The sequence below is a fragment of the Carassius gibelio genome, chromosome B5 (assembly GCF_023724105.1).
Source record: "Carassius gibelio isolate Cgi1373 ecotype wild population from Czech Republic chromosome B5, carGib1.2-hapl.c, whole genome shotgun sequence".
Classification (NCBI taxonomy): Eukaryota; Metazoa; Chordata; class Actinopteri; order Cypriniformes; family Cyprinidae; genus Carassius; species Carassius gibelio.
In genome coordinates, this window is record NC_068400.1 from 21,718,388 (window position 1) to 21,741,653 (window position 23,266).

General features: G+C 36.4%; 2 long non-coding RNA genes across 4 annotated transcripts in view; one reads left to right on the forward strand and one right to left on the reverse strand.

Annotated features, from left to right (window-relative positions):
• The window catches only part of LOC127957278 (uncharacterized), a 29,019-nt gene extending 22,268 nt beyond the window's left edge, over nucleotides 1–6,751 (forward strand). Inside the window, exons 5-6 of one of the 2 annotated variants that reach the window (XR_008153748.1) lie at nucleotides 6,296–6,318; nucleotides 6,439–6,751. This is a non-coding gene — a long non-coding RNA (uncharacterized LOC127957278). The remainder of the gene's footprint in view (nucleotides 1–6,295; nucleotides 6,319–6,438) is intronic. The other variant, XR_008153749.1, reaches the window with a different exon arrangement.
• A 2,203-nt stretch (nucleotides 6,752–8,954) lies between these two features.
• LOC127957279 (uncharacterized) lies at nucleotides 8,955–11,445 on the reverse strand. Of its 2 annotated transcripts, none has more exons than XR_008153751.1 (3): nucleotides 11,079–11,445; nucleotides 10,294–10,388; nucleotides 8,955–9,375 (listed from the first exon to the last, which is right to left on the reverse strand). It is a non-coding gene; the product is annotated as an uncharacterized LOC127957279 (long non-coding RNA). The 2 variants fall into 2 exon arrangements; XR_008153752.1 differs by having other exon boundaries at nucleotides 10,294–10,396.
• Between the last annotated feature and the right edge of the window lie 11,821 nt (nucleotides 11,446–23,266).

Genomic DNA, 23,266 nt, shown 5'->3' on the forward strand with positions numbered 1-23,266 from the left:
TGCCACAACCAAAGAATTTTATTTACACACAATTTTATTCACATCTATGATAGATTTCTTTTTCCAGTTTGTGTGTGAATGTCATCAAATTCGCTTAAGAACAGAGGAGTGATTAATATGCATGTATGTATGCAGCTCATGCCGAGTGCCTAGCTAGATTCACACTAACGTAAGAATGTGCTACACTGTTTCATGCAGTGCAAGACCACAGGCATTTAACGGGGCTATTAATCTTCACTATGCTCTCAACCTTGTACTGAATGTTGCATAAATAAGCCAAAGTGAAGGTCAATAGAAGACAAAGGTGGCTTGAAATCCTGCCCCAAATTCTGTTGAACACCTTTTGAGACTTTCATTTGTTCAATAGATGTGTTTACAGCATTCAGCTTGACAAGTAATCATAATACAAGAAAACATCAATAACAACCCAGGAAAGCCAATCTCTCACACATTCAAAACCTCAGAATCGGCAGGATTTCACCAGGGTTTCTCTTTGGTGAGCTCTAACAAGTACTTACAAGCATCATCTGATATGTATTAATGATACAAAACATTTCTTCAAAAACCTAATAATAATAAAAACAACAGCCATAACCCTTTTTAATAGTTGTATCAATTTATTTAACATTTATTGGACCCAAATATTGATAATGATTTATGTTGTATGTAAGACAAATATAATTCCAATTTCAGTTAAAATTGTAATTATATAAACTTCTTTGAATTTTACCTCACTTCAAAGGATTTCAATTCTGAATCCATTAATATGAAGCAATATTTTAAAAGTAAAGTAACACAAAAGCACTAGGAAAACAAGCAAATGTGGGTTTTGTTTTGTTAAGAAGCCATAGGAGGTGAACATTTAGAATAAAATAAAAGTTTGTGTGAGAGCAGTACTTTTAATCTTTTCAAGACACTACTCCCACATATCACAGACTCTACTGTGAAGTGTACTGAAAATTCATATTTAGACTAAACTTTACTCTTTTGACCTATGGAGTACTAGGATCATGCTAGGAGGCATGTCAGAGAAATATTCCCTGAAATTGCATCTTTAGAGGCTGCAGCTGCTTTCCATAAAGTTGAAGGTATGTTGTATTTTTCCCATCATTTAAAACTGAGGGGAAGAAGAAAAGAAAATGGACAGGTCAAATGGATGATTGAGCAGTTCAAAACCACAAACCATACTGACTTTGTAACATTTGGCATGCCAATTTTTAAATAGGTTCCTGCCAAAATTGTTGTTATGGTACATTTAAATGAGTAAAATATTGTTGTACTATATCTAGCTTTAACCCATATCTGTTTAGATTTGTGTCTTATTTACAATTTTCACACATTTCCTATTGCTCAGGTCAGTTTTTCCAAAACATTTCACACAATTTATTTATTTTTTTAATCAACTTTCAACTCGGCACAGCAGTAAATTTGTTTAAAATCCAAAATGCACTAAAACTACCAAGCCATTCTTCCAAAACACCAGCAAAGACTGTCACCCAACACACTTTGTCACTTAAAAAATGTTTGCATTGCAGTCCAAAAGTTTCCCTTTTCTAAGAAATTAAAAGACTGATTATTGTGTTTATGGTATTAATATTTTACAGTTTTGAAAATGTAAATGTGCACAAATTGATATTTATGCCTGTTTATCATTATTTATATAAGCAACTGTTGTGCCTTAATGGGTCTCTGAGGTCTAAAAGTTAGAAAACACGTCTTTCTGTGATCATGCCTCATGGCACTTGTGAGTTTAACTGAAATAAATGTTTGACAATTTAGAGTTAGGTATTTTTATGCAGCGAAATGATTCTTATTCTCTACCATTTATACAGCTCATACTCTCAATGTGTGACAATTAACTTCAGAATTACTGCAAAGTATTTTGCCTACATGGTGTTGGCAGTCTCTTAGTACAAGCTGTCTTGCACTAGAGGTTTGTGCCCCATCCCTCGCTCTAATTACCAGGGTTGGACCGAGAGCTAACTTGATCGAATCCATTTAACTTGGCATTTACATGCCAAAAATGGTTAATCATCTCATGCCATGCAGCTACCGCCCCTGAGGTGTTCAAAAAAACATGAAACACTCAGTACTGAAATGACTGTACTGCATTGATGAATAATACATTCACTGAGCTGTGCAATCCTGTGTATTATGACCGAATAAAACAATGAGATCCCAGATATACACTTGTAGATGTTCTGCAAAAATAGGGAGCTGATATGATTGTTGGATCTGGGGTCTGCAGGGATTACCCACAGCGTGTTTGTTGTCATGAAAATGAACATGCTCTTGACAGCTTATTTCAGCCACTTAAAGTCCAACGCTACCCTGCTTGTTGCTTAATTCTCCATTTCATCTAAACTATGGCGAACAGAAGCTAATAAAGCTTGGTGTTGCTCATCATATTGCATAGGTTTCTTTGTGTAAGACTTCGATTCAAACTCACAAACATGTTACTTTGTCTCAGAGTCTGTGAACTGACCGTCTGAGTAACATTGTGCTAAAAATTGGATGAAATTGGCTGCTTGAGTCTGACTGGCTTTACAAAACTTTTAGGAGTGACAACACACAGGTCAGTCTGCCTGGAAACATTTTTGCTGAGAAATAAATAATCACTGGATTTATGAAAGTTTAAAAGGTTTGTGGCAGGAGCTCTTTTTTGTCTTTTTTTTCTTATTTTTTTCTCTGTCGATGCTTTACAAACATTTAACAGTGTGAAGTCAGTAATGTTTATTTTTAATTATTATTCAGAAATCAACATTTTTATTCAGCAAAGATGCATTAAATTGATTTACAAGTAAAGATGGTAAAGATGTTGATAATATAGCAAAATATTTTTCAAATTAAAGCTGTTATTATTTATTACATTAAATAATCTTTAACAAAGTAGCAAAATCATGTTCAAAGTTGAAAACTTTATTTTTTCAATACCTTTATTCAATGAAGATATTTTGTAAAATTCCTACTGTATCAACTTATTTTTTGATTAGAAAAATGGATTTCGAAGGACTTTATTAGCAATTGCACCCTCAGAATCAACACAGTCTCACTCTCTACTCGTCAAATGTCTGACGCATGGTCAAGTGATCTGGCGTCACTTTTTTGACGCACTGGGTATACCTTTGGCGTTATTTTTCAACGTGCAGGTTAGTCCGATAGACTTCTATAGAACTCAGCAGCGTTTAAATTTGACGTCTTGGTTCAGCACACCGCAACTACACTGAATAAATATAAAAAAATAATAGGCTACAAAAAAAATTATATATGACAGAGATCGTTTTTATCTGGCCCTCCAACTTGTTTTTAAGGGTTTAAATATTCTCGCAATCTGATATCAAAGTGATCTCTGTGCCAAAGCTTAGCGCGTTCATCAGTGGTGAGTTTAACAACACTCAACTGCAGGTAAAACAGCACTCAGCGGTGAGTTTGACCAAAGCAACACTCAACTGCAGGGAAAACGACATAAAAGGTGAGTTTAACAACGCTCCAAGGCGCGTGCAAGTAAGCAGTTTAACCGTTTTCTTACAACCAATTTCGCTTATCGCTTATTCATAGTTCATCATCTCTATGAAATCACGTTCAAGAAGTCTCATTCAGCACACATCGCGATACTTGCCATCAGTTTCCATGTGCCACAGGGTCGGTGAGTAGATATAATTACGCTCTTTTAATGCCTGTTATAAAATTTATTCTGTCTTTATTAATCAGATTAGCGCCATATTGTTTACTCGCTGTATTATATCAGTCATCCGAGGCTGTCTTTGAGTTTCATTGCGTTTAACTAAGTGAACACACCTGCTAACTAGTGTGATTAAACCCTGTCGGTCACGTGACGTGCCATAGACTTTCAATATATTCATTTCATGTCAAAGATGTAAATTTGTAGTAAAATCATGGTAACCACGGCATGTACAATAGCAACAAATTAAATTTGAAGTTAAAACCCAGGAACGGGACATTTACCATGTTTTTACCTCAGTAACTGTAGTTCTACTATGGTATATTAATAATCAATACAACAATAAAATAATCATCAAACTAACTTTGGTTGTACAACTGTAATGGTCGTTTTTGATGTGCTTTTATATTACAGATATCACACATTTACTGTATCATGCTTTTGATACCTTTTTATGTAAATCCAAAAAAAGTAAATAAATAAAAGGAAACATTTTTCCCTTCCTGCAGTTCATTCATATCAGTTTATATTTTAAATATTTTGCTCACAAAACATTATTAAAATTCTGTTTATAATTCTATTTTATTCTACCCCTCCCCCTTTCTTATTTTTATTATTATGTATTTTTTTTTTAGCTGAAAAGATGTAAAGGAAGCAGTCATCCCTGTGGTGTTTGTGGAGAGGTTTTCCTTCAGAAATGGAGAAGACAAAAAGCTGCGGAGGCAGACATTTGCAGCAGTAAGTCTGTGTTGGTTTTACCTTTTTATCAAACTGCTGTTATAAATTGCACAGCATTTTTTTGCACTGTCCAAATACCCACACTTACCATCTTTGCACTTGACCAATCGATTATTTATTTGACGTATTTCCTATGTTTAGGCCAAGTGTTCGAGTGAGCATGGTGACCACAAGTGTGTGTCGAACTTTTCATGACCTGATGACAGTGGTTCCCGTTCCTGATCCTGGAGAACCCCAGCACTGCACGGTTTTGGCGTCTCTCTTATCTCACAAACACACTTTTGAGGTCTTGGAGTCTTCACTGATGAGCTGATGAGTTGAATCAGGTGTGTTTGATCAGGGAGACATCTCAAATGTGCAGTGTTGGGCTTCTCCAGGACCAGGATTGGGAGCCACTGCCTTACGGGACACACTTAAGTGTTTACAGAGATTTTTAGTTTGATCATTCAACTTTGCATTTTAAAATAAATTAATTGAAAAATTATTTTCAATATCTAATTATTATTATTATTATTATTATTATTATTATTATTAATATTTTACATACATTGTAAAGGTTTCCGTGACCCCTTGTGAGATCTCGACAAAAGGTCTCACAATTTATTCCAAAAATTGATGCATGACGGGATACACTAAGCCTGGTATAGAGCTCCGGAGCGGTATTGGAGATAATGTGGGTTTAGTGTTCATTAAGGGCACTGTGCTTTGGCATTATTAAGACTTGCGCACTACTGATAACAGTCCTGTTAGCTTGTAATATTTTTTTTTTATATATATATATGAATATAGCTGTATAATTACACACACACATACGCACAGTAATGTATAAGATGCATGTAATGTAGTAATATTTTTCTTTCTTTCTGTCTTACAGGATTGTTTGCAGATAATGCTGTTCAAGCTCAACAGCTCTTTTAAGAGCCAACCCTCACAAACCTTCCTAAAAACTAAAAGAGCTGTTACTGAGTCTCAGCGAATCTTGCCATGATCAGCTCTTCCCAGGTACATTTGTTTAAAATATTTTTGAATCAACATTTACTCATCAAATGCTCTGGTCTGAATCTTATTTTAAATTAACTTAATTATATGTTTAATGAGCAATGTTAATTGCACACAGAGTAAGATTATCTTGTTTTTCCAAAGAGAAGGAAGACCAAGGAAATGATTTGCTCATGAGGAATGAAGACGGCCATCTTGAGCCCAAACAAAGACAGAAGTCCTCTGGTATGTGTGTGTTGAAGCAATGCTGTGCAATGCTGTGTTATGTGTTACAGCACTTTATGATTTTATCTCACAGGACTGTTCATCTCAGCCGTAATTTATTCTTTCTATGTTTTTATTCTTAATAAAAAAAAAAATTATATACAGCTATTACAATTAAATCATGTAGGCAAAGTGTGACTGGAATATTTTTAAACTTTAAGTAAAAAAAAAAAAAAAAAAAAACACCAACTGTTTGTCTTAAATAAAAGAATACAAGTTTTATGTAAGTGGTTTACATTATTTCATTGTTTCATAAATGTTGTATTATAAATTGTGGATTGATAGTTGATTGGTTTGAAGCCAGGCCTTACACTAAAACACATTTGTGAGAGAAGTCAGGAACTTTGAAGATAAATTAGAGAGGGAAAAAAGACACATTTACTGCAACAATAGATGAATTATAGAGGCAAAAAATTCTGTCACATGCTAAGGGGTGTCTCATGAGCAAGTCCTTTGCCTTAATTCTTGCAGAATGAAATTTTTATTGCAGTATTTTAATTTGTACAGATGATCTCATCAGCCAAATGGGGGGTTTTGACCAAGTGATGCTCTTGAAAGGACTGAAAGAAGAGGATGTGGTAAATTGTCTTCAGAGAAAAACGTTCTCTAAAGGTCTTAAAACAGCTTGAAGAATGGTAAGTGTACAGTACTACAAGGGTCATAGTTGCTCACCCTGCTAAAATCACACAGAACATAAGCTGAGCTCTCTGTCAATTAAACAACTTCATCTGAATTGCTTGTTTCACTTTGACCAGGTCTGGGATGTTAGGACTGAGAGATCCTCTGGCTGAGAGAAGCTACACCACATCAGTGCTGGATATCAACCACAAACAGTTTCCAGACACGAGAGAAGAAGATCACGATGGGGAGATGAAACCAGTTTAGATGTGATGATGGGAATCATTATTTTCTGGAACAGTATCACATGTCTTATATGCATCACATGATCTGTATCACAGTTGACTGGATGGATTATTTTTACTTTTAAGGACATTTCATCACTCATCTGTGTGAACTGATTAATTTATGATATTAATGAATTTTTGATCCTTTATTATTTTCCTTGAATTGTGTTTGTCTTGAAGCTACTTCAATAAAATTAATATGGTGAATATTGTGTGTTGAAAATTCTTGGTAAATTCATAATTTTACTAGATACTGTAGGCTACTATGGGTTTATTCTACACTTGAAAAACTACATATTAATTACCAGGATTATTTTTTGCTTAAACATTAATGACATCTGGAACAACAATACACCAGAAAGTTATTATTGTATATATTTAATCACAAATATGCCTATATATCTATATAAAGGGATTTACTAGATGAATTATTTTGAAAAGCCATTTACTTTATAGTTACAAACACTTGAGGGATAACTGAGAATGTAGCAGGAATGATCAACATGGATCTTGTACTGCATTAAATCCAAGAGCACGCACATTACTGATGTTCAGCATCTGAGGACCCAGATAAGGGGATGAGGAGGACATTTTTACACTGATTGTTGCTAATTAGTTAATATATATAGTATTCTGAGTACTCCATGAATTATTCCTTGTGGAAAAGTGAAGTATCACAATGTGTATAAATTGTCCTTGATTACTGCTTAACAGTGGGGAATAGATAATGGCATGTTGTTGCAGGTTCATCCATTATATTTATTACTGTTAACTTCAAAAATAAAATAAATAATCTATAATTTTTATTATTAAATCATTTCTTTCTAATTTTGTCATGTTTCACCAGATGGCCTCACCATGTCCTGTCAAAAGCTTTACTGCTCATGACATAAGAATAAGAAAAGGTTAGTCTATGAAAACTGTCAGATATAAATGTGACTCAGCTCAGTTTGTTGTCCATTATGAGGAGAATACATACATGTAGGTTTTACTGCCCTTCTACCCCCAGGGGCCCAGTAGCACCCCCCGGAAGAGCCAAAAACTGTACATTTGAAATGGCTGTAAATCAGAGTCCAATTAATGAATCAAAGAGAAAACCAGAAGAATTTTTACTTATGCTATGCTGATAAAATAATGTCGGGCACAGTTTTCAGAAATAAATGGAAATGTTTCATAAAGCCATTTTAAATATTGCTCCCTCTAAAATACCAAATTTCACTCTGTCTTTCAATTATATCATAGAGGTTTACACAATGAAACTATTCATATATCCAGTTTTCCATTAAATATTTTATTTATTTCATTTCGTCAATAAAACGATTTAAACTACATTACCCACAAGCCTCCGTCGTTCTATATATGGAAAGGCGAAACTAGGGGCTGTTTTTTGTAGTTCATCAAAGTTATGATTAGGGTTAGGGTTAGGATCTCGCTAAAGAGGTAATTTTCCTCAACATAGCAACCCTTAATTTTTGACTTAATATATTACTAATGTGATAATAGTAGCAAAACGTTCTTCTGTAACACGATGCGCTGTTTAGTATGGGTTAAAGGATAGTCCAACCACAGACAACCCTGTGATGACAAGGGACATTGACAGCCAATGATATCAAAGCTGAGCAGCGGCGTCACGCTTCCTTATCCATTTATGACCGATGACTTTCGTTTTTCGGCTGAAGGGATAGATTGGTTAACAATCAATAACATTTGCTACCTATTAGATTGTGTTTTATTAACGTCTACACCTTCCTCCAACAATAATGCAAATGCGCTAATTATTGTTTTCAGCTTGACAAAAATTGGGCAATATTGATGAGCACATGGCCAGCATTCGCAGTTCTATCGAACCGATTCCTCTCATTAAATCTTTTTTTTTTTTTCAAAGACAGGTGCATTTTCTAATCAAATGATTAGCTTGTAACATTTAAATTGCATGTTGTTTTGTTTTAAATCTATAAAAATTATTCACTTTAGTTTTTCTGTGATTTGCCATTCTTTACCAATTGAACTCTAGCAATAAAAACAGAGTTAAAAAAACTGATTCAAAGACAAATTGCCCATATAACTGCACTGCATCCTCTGTCAATAAGTTGTTTTTGCCACTATGAAGAATAAAAATTCTTTGCAAATACTTTTATTTAAAAAAAAAAGTAAATACAGATAGTCTTTCAGAGAACACTGAAGAATTTATTTGACCAAAAAGTGATACAACACACTGTTTCAAACTCAGAAAATAAAGACCATGAAGACATGCATGTCAAGTGTGCAATATCATCTATAAACCTCCATCAGCACAGCATCAAATAAACACTGATTGTCCGAACAATGGAAGAAAGATAACGTTCAGGAAAAAAAAACACCTGCTACATAAAATTGCAGAAATAAAACTGACAATAACATCATTCACTTCATGACTGGAACTAGGGGATGGCTGTGCATGAATACGTCCTTTACGAAAACTGCTGATGAGAACTGATGTTTGTTTTTTTATGATAAAAGCACCAGAAGTAAAGTTTACTGTATGAAGCTTGAAAAAGAGAACACAATGCTTTATCAATATAAAAATACTATTTTCAACCATTGTTTTGATCACTGGTTCTGTATACAATATATGGGTTGCTGGAAGGTCACAATGTATTCATTATAAGCTTAGAACTAAAACAAAACTGCACTGCAAAGTCTAAACACTGATAAAGGGAGCATTTCTGTGTGTGTTGGGAAGATAAAGAGTTAAAGAGGTGAGTCCTTGTGCATGATCAAGAAGAACATCATTATCTGCGAACAATCCTGAAAGACAGAAAGGAAGGAAATATTATTACATGCTACTTTTAGACCATAAAACCAGCCTCTGTAAAGATGCTGTATAATTATATATTAAATGCATCTATTATTAAAAGCTAGTCAATAATAGCAAGCTATATTCATATGAATTATAAAAAAATATATTACATGCTTAAAGGAATGTTATCAGTAGTGTAATTGATCTGCTCACGGAAACCTTTCCAATGTATGTGAAATATTATTATTAATAATAATAATAATAATAATAATTAGATACTGAGAATAATTTGGAAGTAAAACAAAGTGTTGCATGTTTTCTTGGTGTACAGAAAAGTATATTTATTTTGTACATCATTTGCAACTGCTTTTTTTTCACTTAATTAGAAGCCCCAAAAAATTAATTGTCCTCTGTAATAGGGACTAATGAAAAGAGAATTAGAATTTCTTTTAAAATGCAAAGTTGAATAATAATCAAAAAAAAAAAAAAAAAAAAATCTCTGTAAACACTTAAGTGTGTCCCGTAAGGCAGTGGCTCCCAATCCTGGTCCTGGAGAAGCCCAACACTGCACATTTGAGATGTCTCCCTGATCAAACACACCTGATTCAACTCATCAGCTCATCAGTGAAGACTCCAAGACCTCAAAAGTGTGTTTGTGAGATAAGAGAGACGCCAAAACCGTGCAGTGCTGGGGTTCTCCAGGATCAGGAACGGGAACCACTGTCATCAGGTCATGAAAAGTTCGACACACACTTGTGGTCACCATGCTCACTCGAACACTTGGCCTAAACATAGGAAATACGTCAAATAAATAATCGATTGGTCAAGTGCAAAGATGGTAAGTGTGGGTATTTGGACAGTGCAAAAAAATGCTGTGCAATTTATAACAGCAGTTTGATAAAAAGGTAAAACCAACACAGACTTACTGCTGCAAATGTCTGCCTCCGCAGCTTTTTGTCTTCTCCATTTCTGAAGGAAAACCTCTCCACAAACACCACAGGGATGACTGCTTCCTTTACATCTTTTCAGCTAAAAAAAAAATACATAATAATAAAAATAAGAAAGGGGGAGGGGTAGAATAAAATAGAATTATAAACAGAATTTTAATAATGTTTTGTGAGCAAAATATTTAAAATATAAACTGATATGAATGAACTGCAGGAAGGGAAAAATGTGTCCTTTCATTCATTTACTTTTTTTGGATTTACATAAAAATGTTCAAAAGCATGGTACAGTAAATGTGTGATATATCTGTAATATAAAAGTACATCAAAAACGACAATTACAGTTGTACAACCAAAGTTAGTTTGATGATTATTTTATTGTTGTATTGATTATTAATATACCATAGTATACCATAGTAGAACTACAGTTACTGAGGTAAAAACATGGTAAATGTCCCGTTCCTGGGTTTTAACTTCAAATTTAATTTGTTGCTATTGTACATGCCGTGGTTACCATGATTTTACTACAAATTTACATCTTTGACATGAAATGAATATATTGAAAGTCTATGGCACGTCACGTGACCGACAGGGTTTAATCACACTAGTTAGCAGGTGTGTTCACTTAGTTAAACGCAATGAAACTCAAAGACAGCCTCGGATGACTGATATAATACAGCGAGTAAACAATATGGCGCTAATCTGATTAATAAAGACAGAATACATTTTATAACAGGCATTAAAAGAGCGTAATTATATCTACTCACCGACCCTGTGGCACATGGAAACTGATGGCAAGTATCGCGATGTGTGCTGAATGAGACTTCTTGAACGTGATTTCATAGAGATGATGAACTATGAATAAGCGATAAGCGAGAATGGTGTGTAAGAAAACGGTTAAACTGCTTACTTGCACGCGCCTTGGAGCGTTGTTAAACTCACCTTTTTATGCCGTTTTCCCTGCAGTTGAGTGTTGCTTTGGTCAAACTCACCGCTGAGTGCTGTTTTACCTGCAGTTGAGTGTTGTTAAACTCACCACTGATGAACGCGCTAAGCTTTGGCACAGAGATCACTTTAATATCAGATTGCGAGAATATTTAAACCTCAAAAACAAGTTGGAGGGCCAGATAAAAACGATCTCGGTCATATATATATATATATATATATATATATATATATATATATATATATATATATATATATATATATATATATATATATATATATATATATTTGTAGCCTATTATTTATTTTTATTTATTCAGTGTAGTTGCGGTGTGCTGAACCAAGACGTCAAATATAAACGCTACTGAGTTCTATAGAAGTCTATCGGACTAACCTGCACGTTGAAAAATAACGCCAAAGGTATACCCAGTGCGTCAAAAAAGTGACGCCAGATCACTTGACCATGCGTCAGACATTTGACGAGTAGAGAGTGAGACTGTGTTGTCAGAATCTAAATAGTTCTAAATTTTAAATAGTTTTAAATAGTCTCAGCCAAATATTGTCCTATGCTTTTAAAACCATACATCTATGGAAAGCTTATTTAAAAAATATAAAAATAAACAAATGGACCCTTATGACTGATTTTGTGGTCCAGGGTCACATATTAGAATGATTTCTGAAGGATCATGTGACACTGAAGACTTTAGTTATTATGCTAATACTTCAGCTTTGCCTATTTTCAAAGGAATAAATTAAAATGGTAAAATATGCCAAAATAGAAAATAGTATATACAACCTTGGTGAACATAAGAGACAAAAACAAGCATCCGAACAAATTGTTGGTGCGCACCAAATGAATTCTGGTGCAGTTCAACTGATATAAGAATGCAACACTGAATTAACGACATCTAAACAAACCAAAAACAGGATGCGATGTCACAAGATGCCACCTTAAAAAGGACAAAATCCCTAAGCATACCTGGTTCTTCTTGTCATAGGAGCATAACATTCTGGAACCAAAATGTCTGGACCAAAATAGCCAAGAGAACCGAAGCGTAAACACACCCTAGTAGTATAAAAAACACACCTTTACATTACGAGTTGCTATGTAGCTGTGTGAGACTCTACAAGAATGCTAACTTGTCTGCAAAATGCCAGGTTTCCTGCTCATGGGAAAAGAGACATTTTATTATTTTAAGTGTCTGTTGTGACAGCTTACAAGCTGTAATTGACAAAACAGCTTTGCTCAGTTACATTTGATTTTCCATTAAATGAATCTCCTGAAGGGAAACCTACAGAACAAACGGTGACTGTGACAGCAAAAAAAAAAAAAAAAAAACCTTGTTTAAGTCTGCCTGTCAAGAAGCTCCAAAATATTCCCTATTATTATTTCGTAAACTTTTCTGCTTTCATTACCAGGGGGGGAAACGAAGACTCCAAAAACACTAATGAAAAAGGTAAATATTTTCTATCCCACAGCAGTGTTCGAATTGCTAGAGAATTGCAAGAGCGGGGCTAAGACCTTCCAGTCAAAGCTACTTACAAAGCTTTCCAACATACAGTTCTTTACAGATCTGATTACAGGGCAAATAAATAAGTAAATTCAGTCTAATGGGATTGTTTCCCACTACAGCAAAGCAAAGCCCCAATATATGACGTGCTGCTAACTGTAAGGAAAAATATATTGATCATCTCACTGTTCCTAAAGATACATATGATCATTTTACTGAAAATGTAAGAATAGAAAACAATAGGGCTGGGTAGAAAATATTGATATCTCAATATTAATCGATTATCTTTTTTACAGAACGATATTGATTTTTAAATCCCAAGAATCGATTAGTCTAGCCTGTTTTCAGTAAATGGATGGAACAATGAAGGGCACTTCCCTCCCAATAAATCGCAATAAACATTATTCTTTGGTGCTTTTAATATGAAGCAAAGTGTCAGGTTTTAAATTATGTCCATCCATTGTATTGCAGTATTCAATCAATAAATACATTTTGACACTGTTTAATGTGGAGTGACAGATCAATCTAGAGATTTGTTTCCTTGAGAAAATTTGGTAAGTACTCGAATCGAATCCAATCAAATCGGTAATCACATCGAATCGAAAGCTTGTGAATGAGAATCCTATCAAATCGTGAAATTTGTGTCAAAACCCACCCTAGAAAGCATTAACCAATGCTTGGTGAAACCTGGGTTAAAGAGCAATGTTCTGCCACACGAATGCTGTGAATCAATCGAGCTCTGACCAGCAGTGCCCTTAACTATAATAGTTTTTAAATTTGAGTAGTGTTGGATGAGTGGACATTCATTTACCTTGACGGCATGACAGGACTTGACAAATATGCCATTGGCTTGTCACACATCCACATCTTTCAGCCAGCGGAGAGCAGAACTCTTGACCTGTCACAGGCTCAGGGATAAAAAACATCAATGTTGTCGCAGGACCAAAATGCTGAGTCAAGAACAAATCTCTTGACAATGGGCATCTCAGCTTACATTGCCAAACCACATTATAGACTATTGTCCAAGGACTTACTAGATTTGAATGATTACTGTATTATTCATACGTGGACACTTTGTAGTGTATATAAAATGTTCTGAATAACCATCTTAAAAAAACACAGACAGTTTAGTTTAATTAAAGCAGAATGCAGTTGTCACTCTGAATTTGATGTGAATGCAACTGTATTTTTCATGCTAAAACAGGATTGGCAAATGTATTCTATTGTACTGTATGTAGACACTAACAGCAGGGAAATACAAGGGGTTTTGCATAATTTGCAGTTTCACACAGAGGGGAAAAATCTTGAAAAAACAACAATAAAAGTTCAGTAATTCAATATATGTTCATGTTTATCCAACTCTAAGAGAAGTTGTAATTTTCTTGAGTATGTCTAGCATTCATGTAACTGTTATGCATTTCTGTAACACTTAAAGGTGGAATAATGCATATTTGATATGTGCAACATAAGCAACTCCCCCATTATGAGTGGACACGCCCCTTACTGGTGATTTGCTAAAAGTGTGTTTTGTATGCTTGGTCCGATCCACTTTCAACAGTGTTTCTCAGAATTCACTTTCTGCAACTTTAAAGGGGGGGTGAAATGCTCGTTTTCATTCAATATCCTGTTAATCTTGAGGGCCTATAGAGTAGTACTGCATCCTTCATAACTCCAAAAAGTCTTTAGTTTTATTATATTTATAAGAGAAAGATAGTCTGTACCGTTTTTTCCCGGAAAAACACGAGTGGCTGGAGGCGTGACGTGTGGGCGGAGCTAAAGAATTACGAGCACGGGTAGGCTTTTGCGTTGAGAGCGCTAGAAACTGTGACATTACCGTGAGGAAAAAAACATCATCCAAAACAAACCATGGCTAACAGTCAGTGTCAGCTGTATATTTATGATCCAGAATCAGATCCAGAGGCTGAAATTGAACAAGAGCAGCAGCAGCAACGACTACAGCAGGACGTCTCTACGTGGTATGGTAAGGTGGTAAGGTGTACATTCGGAAAGTGCAGTTTTATGCCAACATCGCATGTTGTTTACTTGATGTGCTTACGCGCCGATAGCTAAGTTAACAAAACAGAGATATTTGAAGCAGTTTTACTCACCGCCTGCGGTTCCAACACACGATCGTGACCCTTCTTCGTTGGGACTGCATTATCCTTAAGAAATAAACAATATGCAAATCCGGCGTCAAACTGGGCCTTGTTTGTAAAACAAGCATCTTCGAAATGCAGGGAACAAACCAAAACACTTGCACAGCTCCGTTGATGCTCTGTAAAAATAAACTCCATCCACTGGTCCCTTAATGCTGTTTTTTTTTTTTTTTTTTTTTTTTGGAGTAATCTGTGCAGGGTTGTCTTGCCCTGGCAACCAAAAACACACTTCTTTTGTGACATTTCGCTCTCGCTCTGATCAGTGAATGTCTCTGCTCTGCTATACAGGAGCGCGCGCTCTTCCGGCAGAAGTGCCCTCAGGACCCATATAAGGAAATTCCGCTCCATCTAACGTCACACAGACCCATACTCCAAAAAAAAAAAACTTTCCGAAACTTGTGACAAACCGGAAGGAGTATTTTTGTTCCAAAAATACTCCTTCAAACGTACAACTTAATTTTTGAAACTTTGTCCATGTTTAGAATGGAAATCCTACTCTTTAACAGTGTAAAAAACTCAGTATGCATGAAATAGCATTTCACCCCCCCTTTAAGACTTTTCACATCAAATGATCAACTAAGATGTTTTCAATATAGCGAATAGTTGATTATTCATATCATGACATACATTAGCATGAGCTGAATTTTAATTGAATGTTAGCTCCCAAAAAGTAGCCATTAGTTTGTATTTGAGTATCCATTCAATTCTATTTGTTCTCTGTGTCCTTAAAGGAATAGTTCACCCAAAAAGAGTTGGAGAAATTTGCATTACAATAACTTGCTCAACAATGATCCTTTGCAGTGAGTGATTGTCATCAGCTGAAAACAAAAGCTGATTTAGTTGGAATAAATGGTTTGAGGTAAAATGTTTTTGATAAACAAACCATTAATTGATGGACTGGAGATATGTGGATTTCTTGTGGATTATTGTGATGATTTTATCAGCTGTTTCGACTCATTCTGATTGCACCCATTCACTGCAGAGGATCCAGTTTCTCCAAATCTGTTTTGATGATGATTCCTTCAAGTAGGCGATACTGTCTGTTCTACTGACTGAGAAACTGATTTAGTGAGAGAGCAGTCTGAATGAATGCAAATCAATTGAGACTGTTTTGCAAACCTGTTTGTCCAATGCACTGAATAGACAGAACTGACTGAAAATGTTCATTCTCAAATGATTGGCATTGCTGGTAGATTGCTGATTTTCTTCCCTCAGCACAGACTTCTTCTGCCCACTTAATCATATAGCCATTTTAGAAATGCTGCATTGTAAATCTGACAAGACCAGCTAATCATTAAGGGCTGAGCATGACAGAGAGAACTGGCTGTTATGCCGAGGAAAGAAAACTTGAGTGGCAAGTAAGAGCATTACAAACATGTATGACACGTAAGTGCAAATTGGCAGCGTGAAACTTCTCGTCGTTGTGCCAAACTCGTAAATTCTCACACACATGCTACTACATCGTACTCTACGTGAAGTCTGCGAGGTTCAGCCGAGAGATTAATTAAATTATTTTTCTTTACACTTTTCAGTAGTGTGGCAGTTGCTCAGCTGCTGTCTTTTTTTTTTACAGTAACAAGCTGCTTATTCCAATAATAAGCATACATATTTGCATTCGAAAAAGCTGAAGGCAATAGTCAAACACTCTTAAAATGTGCTTATTGTCATATTGTATGTTGGTAAGTCTTTGTCTTTGGGATTTAGGTAATCAGTTTGATCACTGATTCAATGCATTTTATTCATAGGGTTGTCCTATTATTTCTAGCTTTTTTTTCGTTGCTCATGTTATTGCATTTCTCATTTCTTCATTAATTTATCGACCCTAATTTAGATAAAAAAATAAAAATAGAATATAAATAAAAGCCTTCTGTGTTGTCAACCTGAGAAACACAACTTCTCAATTTAGGGTAAACCTTTTTTTTTTTATTAATTATTTTATTCAGCAAGAATGATTAATTTAAATTAACGGTAAATAAATGTATAATGTAAAAAAAAGATTTATGTTTTTTTAAAAGCTATTCTTTTGAACTTTCTATTCTTCAAAGAATTCTTAAAAAATACTTTGCACAAAAATATTAAGTACAAAAACATCTGTTATCTACATTGACAAGTCTGAAGTAATGACTTCAGAAAGTTAATCTTTGCCATCACTAAAATAAATAGCCATTGAAATTATATTAAAATAGGAAACAGTTATTTCAAATTGTAACAATATTGCAGAATATTACTATTTTCACTGCAATTTTAATTAAATAAATGCACCCTTGGTGACCATAACAGACTTTTTTCAAAAACACAAATCATACTAAATCTAAACTTTTGAAGGGTAGTGTAGATTTTTTTCCTTTATGTGAGTGCCTTCCTGTAATGTACAACTGAGTGAAATGTTCAGCTAGTCCAGCTGAAGTAAAATGATTTCACACTTTTCTGAAAGTCGCGCCCAAAGCCTCAGCTACAGTGCATTACAGCAGCTGCTGACAGAATAAGTCATCTTTCAGTTTGAGGGTCCAACAGCTCATCTGTATGAGCTTCTCCTCTTCTCTGAGGGGCATCCCGCTCTCCTTCTCCTCTTATTTCCCACTGTGAAAACGGGTCAATAAATGTCCAAAGTGACAAAGCTCACTTCCCTCCTGAGTCCTTCCATCCCCCCTTTTAGTTGCCTGGCTTTCATGACCCTAGTGCGAGCTAATGAGTCATGGTAATGAAAGCAGACAGGGTGCAGAAGCGTTAGCGTACCGCTAATAAAGACTGACGGCACGGCTCTACACTCATTCCCTTCAAAACCTCTTCTCTGTTCTTACACTCACCCTCTTATTTTCTACATGCTGTGGGGCCGAGAGAGAAGATGCAACAGTGCACTTTTGAGATGCACCCTGAGGATATGCTTGGTTAATCCGAAAGGCAACAAGATGGCAATGTAGCATTGATTTCACAGATACTTTGCACAGCGGTGCATTTCTAGCACCTGGTAATCATGACAAAAGAAGTCAAAAGATCTTCTAGATCAGATATATATGTTGTCACAGCTGTGGATGTTTGTTTGTATGAGCTCTGTTGAGGGTGCAGGGACTTTCTGTGATAGAGGTGATTTCCTCCTCCACTGCTGCTGCAGAGACAATCATGGCTGCACACAGAGATCTCTCAGATGCTCAGGTTTAAAGTTTTATGCCCCGCGGTGGTATCTCATACATTTCTTTCCATTTATTTTGAGGGATTGTTTCCTAGAAATCCCAAATACTGCTATATTCAGAGATTTTTTTTTCAAAGGTTGGATGCAGTATTTTTCTAGCTGTACTGTACATATTGCATGAGTGCAGAATCCCACAGATTCCATATTTTATATTTTTCCCCCTGTTTTTTTTCCTTGTGATTTAGACAAAACAATAGCCAAGACTTAAAGGAATAGTTCACCAAAAAATGAACATTTGCTGAAAATGCACTCTCAGGCCATTCAAGAGGCAGATGACTTTCTTTTTTAATCAGAACAGAATTAAAAATATTGTGTAATATATCATATGTTCCACTCTAGTGGATCCTCTGCAGCGAATGGGTGCCATCAGAATGAGAGTCCAAACAGATGATAAAAACATCACAACAATCCACAAGTAATCCATAGGACTAACAAACAAATTCATAAATGAGGCTTACTAACTTTTAAAATGATCATCATGATAAAAGGACATCATGAAAAAAGAGAAAACTCTATCATGAGAAGACATTTATCTTTAGAATTTTTTTTAGATAACATTAAAATAACAAAAAAATTATCATGACAACGCAAGACAAGAGGGAAAAAAGCATGGATTTTAATGGCTTACAAATTACATTAATTTACAGAATTATACATTTGTGTATATATATATATATATATATATATATATATATATATATATATATATATATACACAAACACACACACTCTCACACACACACACACACACACACACACATTACTGTGCAAAAGGTTTAGGCCATTAGTGTTTTCACCAGCAAAAAAAAAAAAAAAGGTTATTTCTATATTTTGCTGTAGTGTGTCAGTAGGGAGTTTCAGTTTAAATTTCCAAGCATTCATTTTGCCATTAATTTTAATAGTCCAGTGAGATTTTTGTATGCATGAGTCTGACAACAGAGATCTGATCTCACCATCATCCAGTCTGTCTAGAATTAAATGAAGAAACAGAAGAAGAAAAAAACTGAGAGGAAGGTTTCTTTAAGCATCTTTGAATTGCCACAGTTCTTCTGGATTTAGTCTGTTTCAGTTTGTTCTGTTTCTTCATGTAATCCCAGACAGACTGAATGATGATCAGATCTCGCTGTTGTCAGACTCCTTCTGCGTACAAAATTCTCATTGGATTTTTTTATGTAACCTGACATTTCCTATATATACAGTATTGTTCAAAATAATAGCAGTACAATGTGACTAACCAGAATAATCAAGGTTTTTCGTATATTTTTTTATTGCTACGTGGCAAACAAGTTACCAGTAGGTTCAGTAGATTCTCAGAAAACAAATGAGACCCAGCATTCATGATATGCACGCTCTTAAGGCTGTGCAATTGGGCAATTAGTTGAATTAGTTGAAAGGGGTGTGTTCAAAAAAATAGCAGTGTGGCATTCAATCACTGAGGTCATCAATTTTGTGAAGAAACAGGTATGAATCAGGTGGCCCCTTTTTAAGGATGAAGCCAACACTTGTTGAACATGCATTTGAAAGCTGAGGAAAATGGGTCATTCAAGACATTGTTCAGAAGAACAGCGTACTTTGATTAAAAAGTTGATTAGAGAGGGGAAAACCTATAAAGAGGTGCAAAAAATGATAGGCTGTTCAGCTAAAATGATCTCCAATGCCTTAAAATGGAGAGCAAAACCAGAGAGACGTGGAAGAAAACGGAAGACAACCATCAAAATGGATAGAAGAATAACCAGAATGGCAAAGGCTCAGCCAATGATCACCTCCAGGATGATCAAAGACAGTCTGGAGTTACCTGTAAGTACTGTGACAGTTAGAAGACGTCTGTGTGAAGCTAATCTATTTTCAAGAATCCCCCGCAAAGTCCCTCTGTTAAAAAAAAGGCATGTGCAGAAGAGGTTACAATTTGCCAAAGAACACATCAACTGGCCTAAAGAGAAATGGAGGAACATTTTGTGGACTGATGAGAGTAAAATTGTTCTTTTTGGGTCCAAGGGCCACAGGCAGTTTGTGAGACGACCCCCAAACTCTGAATTCAAGCCACAGTACACAGTGAGGACAGTGAAGCATGGAGGTGCAAGCATCATGATATGGGCATGTTTCTCCTACTATGGTGTTGGGCCTATTTATCGCATACCTGGGATCATGGATCAGTTTGCATATGTTAAAATACTTGAAGAGGTCATGTTGCCCTATGCTGAAGAGGACATGCCCTTGAAATGGTTGTTTCAACAAGACAATGACCCAAAACACACTAGTAAACGGGCAAAGTCTTGGTTCCAAACCAACAAAATTAATGTTATGGAGTGGCCAGCCCAATCTCCAGACCTTAATCCAATTGAGAACTTGTGGGGTGATATCAAAAATGCTGTTTCTGAAGCAAAACCAAGAAATGTGAATGAATTGTGGAATGTTGTTAAAGAATCATGGAGTGGAATAACAGCTGAGAGGTGCCACAAGTTGGTTGACTCCATGCCACACAGATGTCAAGCAGTTTTAAAAAACTGTGGTCATACAACTAAATATTAGTTTAGTGATTCACAGGATTGCTAAATCCCAGAAAAAAAAAATGTTTGTACAAAATAGTTTTGAGTTTGTACAGTCAAAGGTAGACACTGCTATTTTTTTGAACACACCCCTTTCAACTAATTGCCCAAATGCACAGCCTTAAGAGCGTGCATATCATGAATGCTGGGTCTCGTTTGTTTTCTGAGAATCTACTGAACCTACTGGTAACTTGTTTGCCACGTAGCAATAAAAAATATACTAAAAACCTTGATTATTCTGGTTAGTCACATTGTACTGCTATTATTTTGAACAATACTGTATATATATATATATATATATATATATATATATATATATATATATATATATATATATATATATATATATATATATATATATATATAATTATTCATATTATTATTATTATTACAACATAATGGCCTAAGACTTTTGCACAGTAGTATATAATTAAATAAGTTTTCTGCATTTTTTAACAAACAAGGTATCTGGTCTGTTGCATTCCCTTACTTTAAAAACCTTTCAGCAAAGGATGCTAATAGGGATTAAAAGTGAAGAAAAGGAGAAAGGATAAAGTTTTCTCTGCTCATGTGAAAACAGAACGGTGGGGATTTAGGGAGGAAAATGAGAGCTTCCAAATGTAGTCCGGTGGAATAATTCAAGGGTAATTGTTCATTGGAAAAGGCTGCAGATTGTTTTATCTTTTGCACATTGCGAGAGCAGAATAAAAAACAAAAGCCAAGAACCTGCAGTGCAGCACTTGGTAAGACTAAATGGCTTATTATTGTCACATTAGATATTCATGTATTTTGATAATAGATACGGATGATGGAGCATGACAGAAAAATTAAAAACCAGTCCATCAAACTGATGGCTATTGTTTTGTATAGAACTTCAAACTCCGAATCATTAAAACCACATTATCAGGGAAAGGACTTGGGGATGTGGGATCTCGGGGGGTGGGGGTTCATAGTTCAGTGGTGCCTGGGGCAGAAGAGGGACGGAGGACGAAGTTCAGGAGCGAGTTCAGCTTCCTAACAACCTGATGGATGAAGCTATCCTTCAGTCTGCTGGTCCTGGCCTGGAGACTCCGCAGTCTCCTCCCTGATGGCAGCAGACTGAAGAAGCAGTGTGACGGGTGTGTGGGATCACCTGTGATGCAGAGGGCTTTGCGAATGAGATGGGAGGGAGGGGAGAGAGACACCAGTGATCTTCTCAGCTGCTTTCACTATGCGTTGCAGAGTCTTTCGGCAGGATGCGTTGCAGGCACCATACCACACAGTGATGCAGCTCATCAGGATGCTCTCGATGGTGCCTCTGTAGAAGGTGTGCATGATGGGGGGTGGGGCTCTGGCTCTCCTCAGTTTACGGAGGAAGTAAAGATGCTGCTGTGATTTCTTGGCCAGTGCTGCTGTGTTTTCAGTCCAGGAGAGGTCCTCTGTGATGTGCACACCCAGGAACTTGGTGCTGCTCACTCTCTCCACGGTCACATCGTTGATGGTCAGAGGAACGTGCAGAGTGTGGGCTCTCCTGAAGTCAACGACAATCTCCTTTGTCTTCTCCACGTTCAGAGAGAGATTGTTGTCACTGCACCACCCGGCCAGGTGGCTCACTTCGCTCCTGTAGTTTCTAATCTTTGTTGCTAATGTGACCCACCACAGCCGTGCCATCCGCAAACTTAATGAAGAGGTTGGAGTTGTGTGACGGTATGCAGTCATGGGTCAGCAGAGTGAAGAGGAGGGGGCTCAGCACACATCCCCAGTGTTCATTGTGATGATGCTGGATGTGATGTTGCCGACCCATACTGCCATCATCGGTCGACCGGTTGGACTGATATGCAATCTGGAAGCCCCCCAGACTTGATGTGGTGCATGACTAGCTGTTCAAAGCACTTCATGAGGATGGGAGTAAGTGCAACAGGACGGTAGTCATTGAAGCAGGATGGAGATGGCTTCTTTGGAACTGGAATGATGGTGGTAGTTTTGAAACATGGGTGGTGATGGCGCAGTGGAAAAGACACATGCCTTTGGCGTGAGAGACCCGGGTTCGAATCCACTGTGAGACACCAATGTGTCCCTGAGCAAGATACTTAACCCCTAGTTGCTCCAGAGGCGTGCGAGCTCTGACACATATATAGCAATTGTAAGTCGCTTTGGATAAAAGCGTCAGCTAAATGTAAATGAGCTGTTCTCAGGCCCACCTCATCTGCAGCTCTGAAGGCAGCGTTCCGTGTCTTCAGGAGTCTATAGACCTTCCCTGTCATCCACAGCTTCTGATTGGCCCGGACAGTGATGGTTTTTGTGACTGTTACATCATCAATAAACTTGTTGATGTAGGCAGTGACAGTCTCGGAGTGCTCCTGGAGGTCAGTGTAGTTATTGTATGTGGCAGCCTGCTTAAACATGTCCCAGTCAGTTGTGTTGAAACAGTCTGGAATAACCTCTGATGATCATTCTGGCCACAGTTGAATCTGTTTTTGAACTGGTTTGGCGGCTTTAATGAGCGGTCTATATGCAGGCATTAGCATGACAGTGATGTGGTCTGAGGCTCCGTGGTGGGGGAGGGGAAAGGCTCTGTAAGCTCCTCTCTGTGTGGTGTAAACAAAGTCCAAAATGTTATTACCTCAT